General features: G+C 50.0%; 1 long non-coding RNA gene across 1 annotated transcript; it reads left to right on the forward strand.

Moving 5' to 3' along the window:
- The first annotated feature begins 10,883 nt into the window (after positions 1 to 10,883).
- Positions 10,884 to 15,918, forward strand: LOC310639383. The gene is made up of 3 exons (XR_014492291.1): positions 10,884 to 11,109; positions 14,023 to 14,169; positions 15,786 to 15,918. It is a non-coding gene; the product is annotated as an uncharacterized lncRNA (long non-coding RNA).
- Positions 15,919 to 18,353: the final 2,435 nt, after the last annotated feature.

Genomic DNA, 18,353 nt, shown 5'->3' on the forward strand with positions numbered 1-18,353 from the left:
TATTTGACTAGCGCTGGTCAAGAGGCTTGATCCAAGAAGCTGGCAGCTACCTGTCATAGGGTTGTGGGGAGGAGGAGAGAAATTTGGAAAAAGGAATCCATCTTCTTGTTCTGGATAAAGGCAGAGTGATCTCCCCTGTCCATTCTGCCCATCGCTCAAGCTTGTCTTGATCCTTTGCTGCCTTGGGCTCATCTGCAGACGTAATAGGGATCCCTCAGTTAGTCCAAAGAAAAGAGGAAGTAGGGGAGACATGATAGCAGTCTTCCAGTATCTGGGGGGCTGCCTCAAAGAAGAGGAGGGGGTCACGTTATTCTCCAAAGCACCAGAAGACAAGAAACAGTGGTTGGAAACTGATCAAGGAGAGAAGCAACCTGGAATTCAGGAGAAACTTCCTGACAGTGAGGACAATTAACCAGTGGAACAGCTTGCCACAAGAATCATGGGTGCTCCATCACTGAAGGTTTTTAAGAAGAGACTGGACAATCACCTGTCTGAGATGGTAAAGGTTCTCCTGCTTGAGCAGGGGGCTGGACTAGAAGACCTCCAATGTCCCTTTCAGCTCCTATCCTATCCTATCCTATCCTATCCTATCCTATCCTATCCTATCCTATCCTATCCTATCCTATCCTGTCCTGTCCTGTCCTGTCCTGTCCTGTCCTGTTCAGTTCTACTCCACTCCACTCCACTCCACTCCACTCTGCCATTGCAGAGCAGCAAAGGCTGGGGAATTCTGGGAGTTGAAGTCCACAAGTCTTAAAGTTGCCAAATTTGAAGACTCCTCGTCTTAGGCCATATTTTCTCATTTTGTTCAGCAGAAAAACAAGGCTCTTCTGTTGGAGGCTGTGCCAATATCCCTTACGTACAGCATTTCTCTAATCTAGTAACTGTTTAAGAAGGAGATAAAGTTCAGTGTGACACGACCTCTTTGACACAACCTCAAGTTGGCTTCTGTGATTTGTCGGCTGTCTGTCCAAGCTCTGATAAGATATTGCTTAATAACCTGTTCAAAGGTTTGGACTAGCGTGGACATCAAGGTGACAGGTCCATAGTTGCCCAGGTCCTCCCCTCCCCCTCCTTGAAGACAGAACTGTGTTTGCTCTCCTTATTTTGGGGGCCTCACTGGTCCTCCAGGAGCTTTCTGCAGATTGCCAGAAAAGACCAAGTCCAATCATCTCGCAATTAAAGTGGAATTCCAAGAACGCAGAACGTCCCTTGTCCCTGTGTATGATATCATGCAACATGCAAGCCCAAAATCTGGGTTAATAATCCACAGGGCTCATTTTGAAATCACGCATTTGTCCAAAGATGCTTTTTCGAAAGGCAGCTGGACTTCGTTTTTCCTTGAAGAAGTTTCGCTTCTCCTTCCAAAAAATTCTTCAGTTGAGTTCTTCTTGGAGGAGAAGGGGAACATCTTCAAGGAAAAACAAAGTCCGGCTGACTTTTGAAAAAGAATCTTTTGGACAACCATGACCTGGATGACTGGGAATCTCCATAGAAATGTCCCGTTTTGTGGCCTAACAGGATGGGTTGGTCCAATAACTGGAGCTGGCCACAATTCATTGCCTGGTTCCTACAACACAATCTACCCCACCCCTATTTTAACCTACAATAGTGGTATGAATTCCACAAATCCAGCCCCTGAGTGACCAGAAGTGGCCATCCCTCTGTAGATGCCACCTGGTTGGTTGAACTCCACAAGGAGAATGGAGGTCAGCATTTCCTTTGAGGGGCCTGAATGCACATCTGTACATATCACTCTTCTATTCCATCTGATGACCTCTGGAGAATCTGCCTGTCTGTCTGTCTGCCTACCTGCCTGCCTATCTTCTCTCTCCCTCCCCCCCCCTCTCTCTCTCTCTCTCTCTCTCTATCTATCTATCTATCCATCCATCCATATCTATCTATCTATCTATCTATCTATCTATCTATCTATCTATCTATCTATCTATCTATCTATCCATCTATCCATCTATCCATCTATCCATCCATATCTATCTATCTATCTATCTATCTATCTATCTATCTATCTATCTCTCTCTCTCTCTCTCTCTCTCTCTCTCTCTCTCTCTCTATCTATCTATCCATCCATATCTATCTATCTATCTATCTATCTATCTATCTATCTATCTATCTATCTATCTATCTATCTATCTCTTTCACTCTCTCTCATTCCATTCCATTCCATTCCATTCCATTCCATTCCATTCCATTCCATTCCATTCCATTCCATTCCATTTGTTTGTTTGTTTGTTTATTTATTTAGAAAATGTATATGGCTGCCCAGCTCTCTCATGGTGACAGGGCAGCTTACAGAAGTAAAACCCCAAATACTAACTCACACAAACCACCTTGTCCCTTGGTGACAACAACCAAACTGACCACTGGAGGGACTCCGTATCCCCCTGGGGTCCCCAGGCCCTCTGGCAAAGCCAGGTCTTTGGGCCCTCTTGAAAGAATGTCAGGATGGGAGGCAATCTTATCTCCACAGGGAGGAAACCTTTTTCTGTGTCCCACCAGATGGGCCTCTTTAAGAGAGGGGACCCATAACTTCCCCTGCCTGCTTGGTCTGGTGAGTCAGGTGGATGCAATTGGGGAAAGACGGTCCTCCAAATAGCAGGGAGGGAGCTTCCTCGGAGAAGGCCCTTCTTCTTGGTCCCACCAAATGGACTTCCTCAAGAGAGGGGACATGAGACACCCCCTGCTTCCCTGCTCTGGTGGGTTGGGTAGATGTGTGATGAGTCTCCCAGATGCTTCTCCAGATACCTCTCCAGATGTCAGCTTGGAGGAAGATGAACCAGTTCCAGGCATGTCAGGAAGGGAGTTGGTCAATGGCTCTGAGCAGCCATCCAAGAGGGATTTGGCTGAAGCACGGCTGCAGCAGGACAGCCCTGAGGCTTCAGGTGGGGAGAGCAGGCAGCTGCAGCCGGTCAGGGATGAGGAAGAGGAACTGCCTTCTGCAGTGCAGGGCAGAGAAAAGGCAGGAGCAGTGAAGGTCAGCCAGATTACCCATGAGGAGGCCGCCTCATCCTTCTTGGTGGGCTGCACCAGAAGCTGGCTATTTAGCGCAGCAGACGGAGGGAGACAATGCTGGGAATATGTTTTCTTGCTGTCTGTTTGGAACAGAGGGGTTGATGGAGGAGGAGGAGGGTTTCAGGGTCTCTTTACCCCCAGCAGTGCCAGCTGACCTTCCCCTGGCTCCCTGCAGACCATCCTGCAGCCATTTGAACAGCACTTTTTGGCCTCTTCACAGTCAAAGTCATGAGCGCAGGTCTTCAGCGTCTCCTCCAGGCATGGTCCCAGGGACCCCCGCAACAGCAAGGGACACACTCCAGGCTTCCCTGCAACCAGAAAGTAGCCTGAGGCCCCTGCCTCTCCCCCCCCACTCCCTAACAAGCACCTGGGCTCCCCTTCTGCCTTGGATCCCTGTCCAGCCCCTCCTTGCCTCCTATCCCTCCCACTTGCTTCATCCCTCAAGAACATTATGCTCTTCTGAATGTCCTTCAAGAACTTAATATTGATCTTTCAAAAACATTATGTTCTTCTGAACGTCCTTCTAGAACTTAATATTGATCTTTCAAGAACATTATGTTCTTCTGAACGTCCTTCAAGAACTTAATATTGATCTTTCAAGAACATTATGTTCTTCTGAATGTCCTTCAAGAACTTAATATTGATCTTTCAAGAACATTATGTTCTTCTGAACGCCCTTCAAGAACTTAATATTGATCTTTCAAGAACATTATGTTCTTCTGAATGTCCTTCAAGAACTTAATATTGATCTTTCAAGAACATTATGTTCTTCTGAATGTCCTTCAAGAACTGTATGTTCATACCTCAAGAACATTATGTTCTTCTGAAAGTCCTTCTAGAACTTTATGTTCATCCATCAAGAACATTATTCTTCTGAATGTCCTTCTAGAACTTTATGTTCATCCCTCAAGAACATTATGTTCTTCTGAACATCCTTCAAGAACTGTATGTTCATCCCTCAAGAACATTATGTTCTTCTGAAGGTACTTCAAGAACTTTATGTTTATCCATCAAGAACATTATTCTTCTGAACGTCCTTTTAGAACTTTATATTCACCCTTCAAGAACATTACGTTCTTCTGAACATCCTTCAAGAACTTTATGTTCATCCCTCAAGAACATTATTCTTCTGAACGTCCTTCAAGAAAACAAGAACTGCACTGGCCCTACCCACTAGGTGTCTTCACCTTTGCTTCCTTAGACTTGGAATGAGGTCCCTGCAAATCCAGGACGTACCTGGGGGAGGCCCTTGGCACTGGAAGCCACAAGCAGTGGGGCGGCACGTCTCCTCCTTTGCACAATCGGAGTCCTCTTTACAGCGATCTTGGCATTTTGCTGCTGGTGGGTCTGTGCACCCAGCAGGAACTTCTGTGGAAAGAGAGGTCCTTCCGTGACACCCATTCATCTTAAAAGGGCGAAGCTTAAAAAACACTGATCTAGACTGAAGTCATGGGGATCTGACCCTTCTAGGGAAAGGAATACGACGTGATACGGGGCAGGGACAGCCTTGGGACACACGTGGGTGTGTGAGGGGAGTGCTTCCAAAGACAGATGACAGCCTCGTTGTTGTTTCCCTAAAGTGAAGGGATCAAAGAGAGAAGCAACCTGGAACTAAGGGGAAACTTCCTAACAGGGAGGACAATTAACCAGTGGAACAGAAGTTGTGGGTGCTCCATCCCTGGAGGTTTTTAGGAAGAGACCGGACAGTCACTTGTCTGAAATGTTATAGGGTCTCCTGCTTGAGCAGGGGCTGGACTAGAAGACCTCTAAGGTTCCTTTCAGCTCTATTCTATTCTACTGGGTTCTTGGCCTGAGCTAAATCACGTTCAAATGATGCAAAAATCTGGGGGTAGGGAGGGGGGCTCCTTATGTGGGCAAGGTTGTTTCCTCACCCTACACTCCCCCTACTCATCTCATCTCATTTCGGTGCCCACCTGGCAGGGCCAGGGAAGGGGCCAGGGGAGGTCCCCTCTGTTTCCTTGCCCTGCAGTGGGGTGCGGTGGGGACGGGGGGCTGTCCAGACTTTCTCGAGCATCTCTGGAGGCAGCTGCATCTGTTGGGGTCCCTCCCCACCCCCCTTGTGGCTGTGTGGCTGAGAGTGGGGTCCCCCCAACACAGGCAGTCCTTGAGTTACAAGCTCTCCTTTAGTGAGCATTTGAAGTCAACACGGCAATGAAATTACCATTTTTCACACTTACGACTGTTGCAACATCCCTGGGGTCACGTGATCGAAATTCAGGACCTTGGCAACTGACTCCTATTTATGACTGTTGCAGCATCTCCAGGGGGGTTGGGGTGGGGTGTCACGTGATCCCCTTTTGCAACCTTCTGACAAGCAAAGTCAATGAGGAAGCCCGTTTCGCTTAACGACCGTGTGACTTAAGAACTGCATTGACTCACTTAAGAACTGTGGCAAGGAAGGTTGTAAAAATGGGGCAAAACTCAATAACTGTCTCACTTAGCAAGAAAAACATTGGGCTAAAGTTGTGGTCGTAAGTCGAGGACTACTGTGCATTCTCTGGGGGCCATCAGTGGACAACTACACCCCCCTGGAGCCAAGGAGGACCCCTCTTTGGCCCCTTTTTCTGGCCCCGAGACCCCCAAACAGCTGCTACGGAACAGGTCCCCTTGCAGGTCCAGTCCATCAGGAACACCCTCCCTTGTTCGAACTCTCTGCCCTCCCAGGACGCCGTCTCGTGTCCAAAACCCCACCCTTGCTGTGCTGGGCAGCAGGCAGAGGCCTACAAGCCCCCCCCCCTCCGGCCTTCCATCTGCAAAGAATGCCTCTGGGGCAGGGAGGTTGGCCTGGCCAGGAACTGTTCCGCTTGCCAAGGAATGTTTTTTCTTTGCAAAAACTTTCTGGTTCCTAAAAGCCGGGTGGGGGCCATTGTCGCGAGTGCCAAGGCCAGGAAGGCAGGAAGGGGGTGGGGGGGATGCTCAGTGAGGTGATACCTGCTCTGGGTCGCACACACTTCAGGCCGCAGCCGGCGAAGCAGCACTTCAGCCCTGGGGGGCAGCCTCTGTCGTCCTCACACTGGTTTGGGCAGGGGGTCCCGGAGGGCAGCACCCGCCTCCTCGGGCACAGGCCTGGCCGGGCTGCGGCAGAGACAGGAGGAGGCCGGTGATGAACAGAGCCTGCCCAGGGCGGAGGCCTAACCCCAACCCCAACCCCAACCCAACTGTCTGTTGCTTGTCCTTGAGCCTGGCTGGACAGCAGCTGCCAGAGCGGCCTCTCTTCCTTGTCCCCCTCCCAGGAGACCCTCCCCCTGTCCGGCCAGGGTGAGCCCCCTCACCTGCCTCTGCCGCCACACAGCGCAGCTGGCAGTCCTGAAGGCAGCATTTCTCCCCGGGACCACAGGCGGCATCATCCAGGCAGGACACCCGGCAGGGCTCCAGGACCGTGGGGCAGGCCGTGGGGCAATAGCCGGGGTTGACTGTAAAATAAGGGGTAGAAGAGAAGGCCCCCGCTGCGCCCCCCCCGAGCAACAGGGGGTCTGCCTCTGAGCAGCCTGGGCTCCGCTTGACTCCTGCCATCAACCCCGGCAAAGGCCAGGCTGGCTCATCCGTGGGCAGAGAGACCCTTTTTGCCAATGGGGGCAGAAGCCCTCCCCCTTCAAGGGGCCCAGAGCAGTGCAGGCAGTCCTTGACTTACAACAGTTCATTTAGTGACTGTGCGAAGTTACAACGGCATTGAAACAAGTGACGTGACTGAGGGATCCTTGCTGCTCTCTGAGCTCGCTTGCTTTTTTGCAGACGTTTCATTAGCCAATCTGGGGAACTTCATCAGTGCAATCCCCACTCCCCTCCCAGCACTGATGGCGTTCCCTAGCTGGGTCATGAAACGTCTGCAAGGAAACCACCCTAGCTCAGAGAGCGCCAAGGACCCCACAGTCCTCCTCCTCCTCCTCCTCCTCCTCCTCCTCCTCCTCCTCCTCCTCCTCCTCCTCCTCCTCCTCCTCCTCCTCCTCCTCCTCTCCACAAACCCCATTTCCTCTAGCCTTGATAATGTTCCCTAGCTGGGTCATGAAATATCCACAAGAAAACCGCCAGGTTCAGGAACCCTACAGTTTTCCTCCTCCCCCTCCTCCCCTCCACCCTCCTCCTCCTCCTCCTTTCCACAAACCCCACTCCCTTGTAGCACTTATGGTGTTACCTAGTTGGGTCATGAAATGTCTGCAAGAAAAGAGTCCAGCTCAGAGACCACCAAGGACCCCACAGTCTTTCCTCCTCTTTCCCCTCTTCCTCCTCCTCCACCTCCTCCTCCCTGCAACCCCCCGCTCCCTTCTAGCACTGATGATGTTGCCTAATTGGGTCACAAAACGTCTGCAAGAGAACAACGAAGTTCAGAGAGCACCCAGGATCCCTCATTTCAGCCCTGAGCTACAAATATTCTCCTTTATTGACTTAGGACCATTTTGCACACTTAGAACCGTGGCAGCATCCCTGTGGTCATGTGATCAAAATTGAGAATGCACAGCGAAACTGGCTCACATTTACGACGGTCGCAGTGTCCCGGGGTCACGTGATCATGTTTTGCGAACTTCTGACCAGCAAAGTCAACGGGGGAAGCCAGGTTCACTTAACAACCGTGTTACCAACTTAACAAGTGCAGTGATTCACTTAACAACGGTGGCCAGAAAAGTTATAAAAATAGGGCAGAGCTCTCACGTAACAACTCTCCTGCTTAGCAACAGAAATGTGGGGCTCATTCGTGATCGTAAGTCGAGGGCTGCCTGCAGCTGGGCCCCGTTAGGGTGTGACTGGCTGCCCTCCAGGTGGGGCTTTCAGCTGCGGCCAGAGCAGGCTGGAGGGCAGCTGCACCAAACAGAAGAAGCAGGCAGAGACTGCACGGCCCTCTGGCCCCCACCCCCTCTCACAAGGGGAGCACCCCCCCGTGGACTCCCTCCCCTCCCGAACATTGAAAGCCAGGCTGGCAAGGGGCCCTGTGGGGCGAGTCACGGGGCAGCCCCCCTCCCTTGCAGCCCCCCCTACCCAGCGCAGGCTGCACGCAGATCCTCATTCGGCCCAGGCTGCAGCACTTCTGTCCCCCCGGGCAGGACTCATCCGAGAAGCAGTAGAGCTCGGAGGGCAGGGGCTCCTGGGCGCTTCCTGCTGGGCACCGGCCGGCCTTCCCTGGGACCGGGGTTGTTCCCATGGCAGCTGTGAAGAGGAGGCAGAGGTCAGGACGGACAGGCCATCTTTGTGTGTGGGGAGGGGGCAAGACCCAGCGCCCCTCCTGCCCTCCCCCCCATGGCAAGCCTGGCCCTTTTCCAAAGACTGGCGTCTCACTTTTGGGGTGAGGATTCCCGTAGGTTCTTTGTCAGAGACCCCAGTATGGATCACCGCCCCCCCCGTCTGCCCCTGTGCCATCTTTTCTCTGGGGTCCCTCTTGCAGCTGCCAACTCCAGGGAGGTGCCGCAGCCAGGAACCCCTTGCCGTGCCCCTGGGAGGGGGGGCATTCAGGCTCTGGAGCATGAACCCCCCCCACCCTCTGGGCCTCACGTCCGGCTGGAGAGCTGCAAAGGCACCCACTCACCTGCCCTCCCTCGCTCAGTCGTGGAGGTGAGCATCCCCAGGAGGAGCCAGAAGGCCTGGGACTTCATGGCGCTGCTGGGAAGAGGATGCCAAGCCGGGCCCCCTTGCCCTATATAGCTGGCCAGGCAAAGGGGGTGGGGCTGGGTCCCTTGCCCCCCAGCTCAGTTCTCTCAGCCAGGGCTCCTGGGTTTCCCACCCAGGTGAGCGGTGCCAGCACTGCTTTGCTGGCCTCTCCCAGGGCAGAAGTGATGGATGGCGCTTTCATCCGGGTGGGAGTGGAGCCACCAAGCCAGCGCATTGTCCCTGGCGCTCTCCTGGGCATCGGGCCTCTGATCTGCCTCCAATGGGCAGGGCTGCCCCCTTCTGCGGAGAGACTGGCACCCGGGCAAGTGGTCACCGAGGGGCTCCATGCGCCCCCCCCACCCAGCAGCAGTCCAGAACTCTATTGGTTGGGTACAATGAAACATTCAGAGGGCAGATTCACCTCAGCTTCCTGGTTGGCCTCCGTTTGGGCGAAAACCCAAGCAGAGCAAGAAGCATGACTAGAGGACTGGAGGTGAATCCATACGACAAATGGATGAGAGAATTGGGGGTGTCTAGTTTAATGAAGAGAAGGACCAGGGGGGACATTGTAGCATCTTCCAATATCTCAGGGGCTGCCCCAAAAAAGAGGGAGTCAAGCTCTTCTCCAAAGCCCCTGAAGGCAGGACAAGAAGCAACCGATGGAAACTAACCAAGGAGAGAAGCAACCCGGAACTAAGGAGGAATTTCCTCACAGTGGGAACAATTAACCAGTGGAACCACCTGCCTCCAGAGGTGGTGAATGCTCCAACACTGGAGGTTTTTAAGAAGAGACTGGACAGCCATCTGTCCAGGATGGTCTAGGGCAAGGGCAGGCAACCTTGGCCCCTTCATGACTTGTGGACTTCAACTCCCAGAATTCCTCAGCCAGCATGGGGGAACTATGGCCCCCTCATGACTCGTGGACTTCAACTATTTATTTATTTATTTATTTTATTTATTTATGGGACTTATATGCCGCCCTATCTCCCAAAGGACTCAGGGCGGCTCACAACAATAAAACAGTTATAAAAAATAGTAATACAAATATTAAAAAAAGAATTAAATTACAAAGCCCTATAATTAATTACTAAAACCAATAAATTAAAACAATATTAAAACTCCCAGAATTCCTGAGCCAGCATGGGGAAACTTTGGCCCCTTCATGACTGGTGGACTTCAACTCCCAGAATTTCTGGCTCAGCTTGGAAACCTCTCCCTTTCCCCTCAGCATGGCTGGCTCAGGAATTCTGGGAGTTGAAGTTCACCAGTCCTAAAAGAGCCAAGGTTGCCTAACCCGGTATAAGGTTTCCTGCTTGAACAGGGGGTTGGACTAGAAGACCTCCAAGATCCCTTCCAACTCTATTATTCTGCATTCTGCATTCTGGGGCTATAGGGAGAGGAGAGAGAGAGAGAGAGAGAGAGAGAGAGAGAGAGAGAGAGAGAGAGAGAGAGAGAGAGAGAGAGAGAGAGAGAGAGAGAGAGAGAGAGAGAGAGAGAGAGAGAGAGAGAGAGAGACCTAACTACTAACTAGCTGAAGAAGGGGAGTTAACTTTGCAGGCAGGCAGGTGTGCAGGAAGAAAGAGCTCTGAGGATTTAACAGAATAACAGAGTTAGAAGGGACCTTGGAGGTCTTCTAGTCCAGCCTCCTCCTCAGGCGAGAAACACTATGACTATATCATTTGAGACAAATGGCGGTCCAATCTCTTCTTGAAGAGCTCCCGTGTTGGAGGACCTACCCCCTCTGCAGGGAAGGTCTTCTACGGATTAACTGTTCTAACTGTTCTCCTCGATAAGCTTCCACCTGTTACTTCTTCTCCTGCCTTCAGGGGCTTTGGATTACAGGCCGACCCGGCTCTTCTCTGCGGTAGCCCCTGAGACATTGGAAGACTTTGGGCTCTGCTTGAGAGCTACCATTTGCCTCCTCTGAAACACGCCCCTGTCTGTGTGGGGACCCCTACCTGCCCCTGCCCTTGAGATTTGTATTTAATGCAATACAATGCAATACATAAAGAGATGGAGCCTCCTGCATCCTGGCTGTGACGTTGACAGGGGAGTGTGACCTTCTCAGGTTCTCACTTTTTTCGTGCTTTCAGCCAGGGGATCCTTTGTAATCCCAACACGCAAACACCGATTGTAATTTAGGAACCGGGAAGGAGTAACAGCCCCAGGGCTCTCTCCCACAAAGCCTGATTGTCAGCACAATGGACCTTTCATGGATAAAGGTGGAGGTTATCGTCCATCTCTTACCTGGGAAGGGAAAGGTCACCCCTCTGTTTTGTTGAGAAAGTGATTGTGACACCTTTCCTGTTCTTCTTGTTCCCACAAGGACCCCTTTCACCTCACTTCTTCCAGGAAGGACTTAAAAGACCATCAGTCCAGTCCAGTCTGGTGTTCCTGGCACCATGAAGGCTACGCACGGTCTCCTCCTTCTGGGTCTCCTCATCCTGCTGGCTGGGTCGCCCCTTTCGATGGGACAAGAAGGTAAGGGGACAAGAAGGTAATCCCCAAATTCTTACATCTCTGAAGGTTTGTGTGGTCTTCGTACCCACGTGGTCCTCCTCCGCTCTTCTCTTGGAACAAGTCAGAGACGGCTGAAGGTGGAAGGGACCACAATGGCCGTCTGGCCATCTGAGAAAGCTGTTCAAGTGCCTTCTAATAAAGGAGAATATTTGTAGCTCAGGTTGAAATGAGGGGTCCTTGGTGCTCTCTGAGTTTCGCAGTTTTCATGCAGACCTTTCAGGATGCAACTACGTAATTTCGTCAGTGCCAAAAGGGAAGGCGGTGTTGCAGAGTGGAGAAGGAGGAGGAGGAGGGGGGGAAGAAGAGGAGGAGTGTGGGGTCCTTGGTGCTCTCTGAGATTGATAGTTTTCTTGCAGACATTTCATGGCCCAAACTAGGTAAACTCATCAGTGCCCCCCCTCCCTTCTAGCACTGGCGATGTCACCTAATCTGGGTCATGAAACGTCTGCAAGAAAACCACCCAGCTCAGAGAGCAGCAAGGACCCCACCCTCCTCCTCCTCCTCCTCCTCCTCCTCCTCCTCCTCCTCCTCCTCCTCCTCCTCCTCCTCCTCCTCCTCCTCCCTACAAACTGCACTCCCTTCTAGCACTGATGATGTTCCCTAGTTGGATCATGAAACGTCTGCAAGAAAACCACCCAGCTCAGAGAGCACCCAGGACCCCTCTTCTCTTAGTTTGCTAAAATTAGCTTTTGAACCGTTAGTACTCTGAATATGACTAGTTGTTACCAAGCATGGCCATTTGTGCTCAAGGTCTCACCTTCAATCAATTCCTTCCTTTTAGATAGTGCTCATTATTGGGGTATCCCCCTGGGCCCAGGTTCACCTACTTCTGCTCCCCATACTTGGCAGTTACTTTCCAGTGCTCTGGACCCACTTTTCCAGTTCTGGGGAAGCTCAGCTGTTCCCAGGAGATCCTCACGGCAGACCCATCCCTGCTGCTACCATTTGTGTGTAGGCTGTTGTTCACTTTTAGTGTTCCCTCCCCTCTTGAGCCTCATCCTTCTGTGGGAAGCAGGGAAGGAAACCCTACCAGTGTCCCCAGTTTCTCCCCCCCCTTCCTAAACGGTGGTGTTTCTGCCCAGATACCTTGCTACAGATTTGAGCTTTGGGATCTTATGGAAGAATGGCATGTGCAGGAGAAAGTGCAGAACCCAGAGGGTCTCTGGTCATCTAGACTTTATTGGTCAAGCACCACAAACACCCATGCTCATCCTCATTTGCGCCACTGAAAAAAATGCTGAGAGGTGCCCATAGATGATAGCCACGTGAATTGGGGGTCTCTCAGCTAGTCTCAGCTCTCTTTCCAGCTTCTCCCAACTGCTTTCCATCCCAATCCATTGCGTGTCAACCCATCTGTCCTGGGCTGCATCAACAGTGACCTGCTGCACGGATGTCCACTTTCCTCTGGTCCTTCTTTGACCTCAGAGAGGACTTTCTTCTCTGGCCTTCTTCTCTAGGGTCAGACTTTGGCCATCCTGCCCCATCCACTTCTCCCTACATCCAGTTTTGTAACAGGGTTCGTAAGAGTATGAGGTTCTGTGGAGGTTCTCCATCATCCAGGCCATGGTTGTCCCAAAGGTGCTTGTTCAAAAGGCAAGAGTTCTGAACCGAAGACGCTTCTTGGATGAGAAGTGAAACCTCTTGAGGGAAAAATAAAGTCCAGTTGCCGCTTGAAAAAGCACCTTTGGGACTGGAACCTCAGAAAATGTTCGGTAAGGATTGGTTAGAGTCCCTGTCCTTTTGGAGAGAGGAGAAGGCATTGGCTGTTTAGATCAGCGTTTCCCAACCTTAGGAACTTGAAGATGCGTGGACTTCAACTCCCAGAATTCCCCAGCCAGCTATGCCGGCTGGGGAATTCTGGGAGTTGAAGTCCACGCATCTTCAAGTTCCTAAGGTTGGGAAACGCTGGTTTAGATTGTTCTTTTATTTATTTATACAATATTTTTTACTACTCTTGAAGAGGACGGTTAATAGGACTCTGGATCCGTCCGTGCCTGTTCAAAAGGTCCTTCCCTTCTTGGCTCTAATTCTCGGCATTTAACAAGGATTCAAGAATGATGGATTGTTTCATATATGGTGGACCTGTAAAAAGGTTAAAGCTTTTTGGATTAAAATCTGGTGGAATATGCAGAAGATATTTAAGCAAAGGATAAAGTTTTGTCCGCAATTGTTTTTTCTGGGAATTATTACTGATACTACTGTTGTGGACGTTAAGTTGATGCTGAACTTAATTACAGCAGCAAGACTCTTAGTAGGTCAATATTGGAAGAAGGAGGAACTCCCGACTATAGAAGAATGGACTCTAAAAGTTTCTGACCTGGCGGAAATGGCAAAGATTTCGGCTTATTTGAAAGACCATTCGCAACAACGTTATATTATGGAGTGGGAAAAGTGGATTGATTATATCCAGAACACATATGGGACCAAAAAGTTTCATTTAGCATTTGAATAAGTTTTTTTTATGTGATATTATTATTGCTTGTAGTCATTTCATATGAGCTAGAGTGCGATAGACTTAATAGTTTATTGTTGTTAGCATATGGTTGTTTATGATTGTTTTTTGCTTTTATACCTTGTATTTAGCTCTGGGAAGTGGGGGGGGGCAGGGGGGAAGGGGGGGAGGGTTAGGGAGGGTTAGGAAGGGTTGGGTGGGGGGAGGGGGGAGGGATTGTTAAAGATAAAAGGTATTGTAAAACTTTTCAATAAAAAAAAAGAATGATGGATTGTTCAGCCTGGCTAAAAGAATCATTATGCAACACTAAAGGAGAAACATTTATGCACTGATCCTTTGGTACTCGTTTGTTTGATTACTTCAGCATAATAAGCTAACGCTCAACAATGCAAAACCACAAACCATTGGGGTGTTCTGTTTAGTTGCTAGGAAACCTGGCGGGTGTCCCAAGGCACCTGAAGGCATGATCTCCACTTGTGACGTGAAGTGTGAAAGTGACTGGGAGTGTGATGGCGACCAGAAGTGTTGCCCTTACGGTTGCAGCATTCGGTGCAAGGATCCTGTCTAAGGTAAGAGCATTCAGCCTTATGCCACTCTGCAGAGTTTCGTGGATGCCAGCATGGACTGGATCTAAGCGGATCTCTCTGGAATCCTTGAGGCTTCCATCCTTCTTGGATCTGTCTTTGGGTGAACCTAGCCCCTTTCAAGACGGCCATGGAAGGAGAACGTCCAGGTCTTCTCCAGCCATTCGAGAGACCTGGGAGTGGAAGCCAGTCCCAGCTCAGAAGGACGGACGGAGAGGGTGGAGGGAGGGCGAAGTTCTCTCTTAGCGTCAAGAGATGGCCTGATTCTGGCTTGGGAAGACTTGGGGGAGGGAAGAGATAGAGAGAGAGAGAGAGAGAGAGAGAGAGAGAGAGAGAGAGAGAGAGAGAGAGAGAGAGAGAGAGAGAGAGGAGGTAGATGATAGGAGATATAGAATAGAATAGAATAGAATAGAATAGAATAGAATAGAATAGAATAGAATAGAATAGAATAGAATAGAATAGAATAGAATAGAATAGAATAGAATAGAATAGAATAGAATAGAATAGGAAGGGACCTTGGAGGTCTTCTAGTCCAACCCCCTGCTCACGCAGGAGAACCTATTCCATCTCAGACAAGTAACTGTCTAGCTCTAGCCTCTTCTTAAAAATCTCCAGTGATGAAGCGCCTATGATTTCTTGGGGTAAGCTGTTCTACTAGTTGATTGTCCTCACTGTTAGGAAGTTTCTCCTTAATTCCAGGTTGCTTCTCTCTTTGATCAGTTTCCAACCATTTTTTCTTGTCCTGCCCTCTGGTGCTTTGGAGAATAACGTGACCCCCTCTTCTTTGTGGCAGCCCCTCAAATACTGGAATGCTGCTATCATGTCTCCCCTATTTCTTCTTTTCTTTAGACTGGCCAAACCCAAGTCCTGCAACTGTTCTTCGTATGTGAGATAGAGATATAAATAGAAATAGATAGATGATAGATAGATAGATAGATAGATAGATAGATAGATAGATAGATAGATAGATAGACAGACAGACAGACAGACAGACCGACAGACAGACAGACAGACATATAGATAGGGAGATAGAGATAGATGTAGAGATAGATAGATGATAGATATTTCAGAAAAATCTGGTGCCACCATCCCACTTTCCTGATGTCACCCCCACCTCCTCATTTCGCTCAGAGCTCCCCCATCCCAATTCCTTGGGAAAGAGGCCAGGTGTTAAGGGCTCTCTGGAAGCTTAAAAGTGTGTGGAGGCCTTTGGGATCTTGGGGGGGGGGTTATTCCAAAGGGGAGGGTCTACAACAGAAAAGGCCTGCTTCTGAGGACCTGCAAAGTGGAAATGTTTAAAGGAAGGGAGCTGGATTGTGCCCCTCGTGCCCTCTTTGGTGGGATGGGCAGACACTGTCCGGGAGAGATATTTAGATCCATGGTTGATTAGTTGAGCCAACTTGAAACTCTAATTTCTGACTCCCGGAGAAGGTCTCTCCTCCAGTCGGCGATGGTCCTCATTTGATTACAGCCTTGCCCATGCTCCAAGGAGCCCTCTTTGGAATTCCCCCTTGGGGACAGAGAAGGTCCAGGGCTGGTCGAGAGGTCCAATCAGAAGACTGTTCTGGATTAAAACCACATGCCTGACTCTGTTTTCACAGGACCCTCTGTGTCGAAGCTTCGGCCTTTCCAAGTTGTGCCCAGTGAACCGACTTGACCCAAAGAGCCTTCTTCTGTCCTGGACCACCCTGCAGACCCTCCCCCCAAAACCCACCCTGGGCTCATCCCTTCTTCTCTGCAATAAAGCTTTGTGTCATGGTTCCGACAGATACGTAAAACTCTTCAAAGACCTTTGAGGCACTGTTTTCCTTAAAAAATCTTTATTAGAGCAGCGTAACATCGGCAGTAACATAAACTGAAGCCAAAAACTGAGTCCCCTGGACATATAGTATCAAGTGCAAATCCCTCCTCTAATTAACAGTCCTAAATCACATCCCCCAATTAATTTAAAAAGGCAGGCTTTCCCTCCAGTTCTCCAACCCGCCATCTCTTATTTCAAAAAACCTTGATTCTCATACAACTGCAATGTTGTTATGGCTAACTAACTTCCGTGCACATTCCTCCTCCCCGCTCCCCCAGTATCATCTAATTCTAACTCTAAGAGTAAAACAAAGTTAAGGAAAATGGCTGCATCTCCATATGTTGTCAAAGCAAGAACCCATTTAAAAAAGCAGTGATGAAAAGAATGTGGGCACCGGGGGCCTTTCAACCCTTTTCCAGAGTCCAGTTGAGGGCTGCAATGCCCCCTCCTGGAACAGAGTGACTGAGGGTCTCACCAAAGCAGATTCCCAGTGGACACCTTCCTCCTTTGGGGTTTCTTGCACACCCAGCTGGGGGAAAAAAAATCCCACTTCACGGCCATTTGCACACCAGCTCCCCGGTCAGCCTCACTGGAGCAGAGCCAGCAAGCCAGTCTTTTCATCTACTCTCTAAAGCAAAGCCATTTCCGCCTTTCCATTTCCATTTGTATTTTATACTTCGATACGTTTATTGAAAATATATTTTTAAAAACATGTGAGCGCCCACGCATGGAGTTCCCAGCAGAGGATTTAAATCCTTCCCAATAACATTTGCTCCCTGTGTCTGACGAGTCTCAAGGAAAGACAAAACCGGTCCAGTGCTGCCTCCTGATGGTGCATGAAAAGAGAACACGCAGAGTTGTTTGTAGTCTTAGAAAAGAAAATTTTGGCAGGAAACCAACTGGAAACCTAGCCTCTTCTAGTGTCCTCCACCCATTTTGGGATGGATGCCAGGTCTCTGCCAGAACGCTGCCATTCCGAGGGGAGGGGGGGCTGAGAGGCAACCTGGAACTGAGGAGAAAGTTCTTAACAGCGAGGACAATTAACCAGTGGAACTGCTGGCCTTCAGAAATCGTGGGCGATCCATCACTGGAGGTTTTTAAGAAGAGACTGGACAGCCACTTGTCTGGAATGGTCTGGGGTCTCCTGCTCAAGAAGGGGGCTGGAGTAGAAGACCTCCAAGGTCCCTTCCAGCTCGATTCTATTCTATTCTATTGTACTCTGTTCCGTTCTGTTCCACTCCATTCTCCACTCCACTCCACTCCATTCCATTCCATTCTTATTCGGAGTTTGAAGAATCTGCTGCTTTTGCTTTGGGGTATCTGTGGGAATGAGGGAGGGGGCAATGGGCCAGCAGGGCCAGCAGGATGGACTCCATTCTGGCCCGTTCCAGTCTGTTACCAAGGTCGTGGTGCCAGGAGGACGCTTTGCTATCACCTTCTCATCTCAGCATTCCCATAACCTTCACGCCAGCCGATTGGCTCCTGATGGACTGGAGCACTGCGGTGGGGTGTGGACGATGGGGAATTAGCCTAGTGATTTGCATGGGAACTTCAGATTCTGCCTGGCTTCTCTGCAATCACATTCTCTCGATAAAATTTCCTTTTGAAATAATGCTTGTTTCAAGAGTAATGCTTTCCTGAGAAAATAGCTGAGGTGGGACCTTACACTGGACTTTGATGTAGTTATTTAAAGCATTGGCTGTCCCTAGTCCAAGTGATGTACAAGACTGGAGAAAAGAAAGTAAAGGTTTCACTCGTCCAGGAGCAGGAAACCTCGGCTCTTTTATGACTGGTGGACTTCAACTCCCAGAATCCCTGAGCCAGCATGGGGGAACTATGGCCCCCTCATGACTTGTGGACTTCAACTCCCAGAATTCCAGAGCCAGCGTGACTCAGCTTGGAAACTCTCCCTTTCCCCTCAGCGTGGCTGGCTCAGGAATTCTGGGAGTTGAAGTCCACCAGTCATAAAAGAGCCGAGGTTGCCTATCCCTGCACTTGTCCAATCATGTTCGACTTGGGGTGGTGGTGGTGGATGGTGCTTATCTCCGTTTCTTACCTGAGGGAGCCAGGCTTGTCTGAAGACACTTCCGTGGTCATGTGGCCAGCATGACAACATGACAGAGGTGCATGGAATGTTGTTACCTCCCCACTCATGGGGTATCTATTTATCTACACGCATTTGCATGCTTTTGAACCGCTAAGTGTGCAAGGCATGGGAGCGCACCCCTTCTCATAGTGCTTGGGTCTCGAACCCGGGTTGTTAGCTGACAAGCGCAGTGTCCCTTGACTGCTGAGTCATTGCCTCCCCAGAGAAAGCGTAAAAGGTCTCTCCTTGATTAGTTTCCATCCGTTGCTTCTTGTCCTGACA

Source organism: Vipera ursinii, assembly GCF_947247035.1.
Source record: "Vipera ursinii genome assembly, chromosome: 3".
Classification (NCBI taxonomy): Eukaryota; Metazoa; Chordata; class Lepidosauria; order Squamata; family Viperidae; genus Vipera; species Vipera ursinii.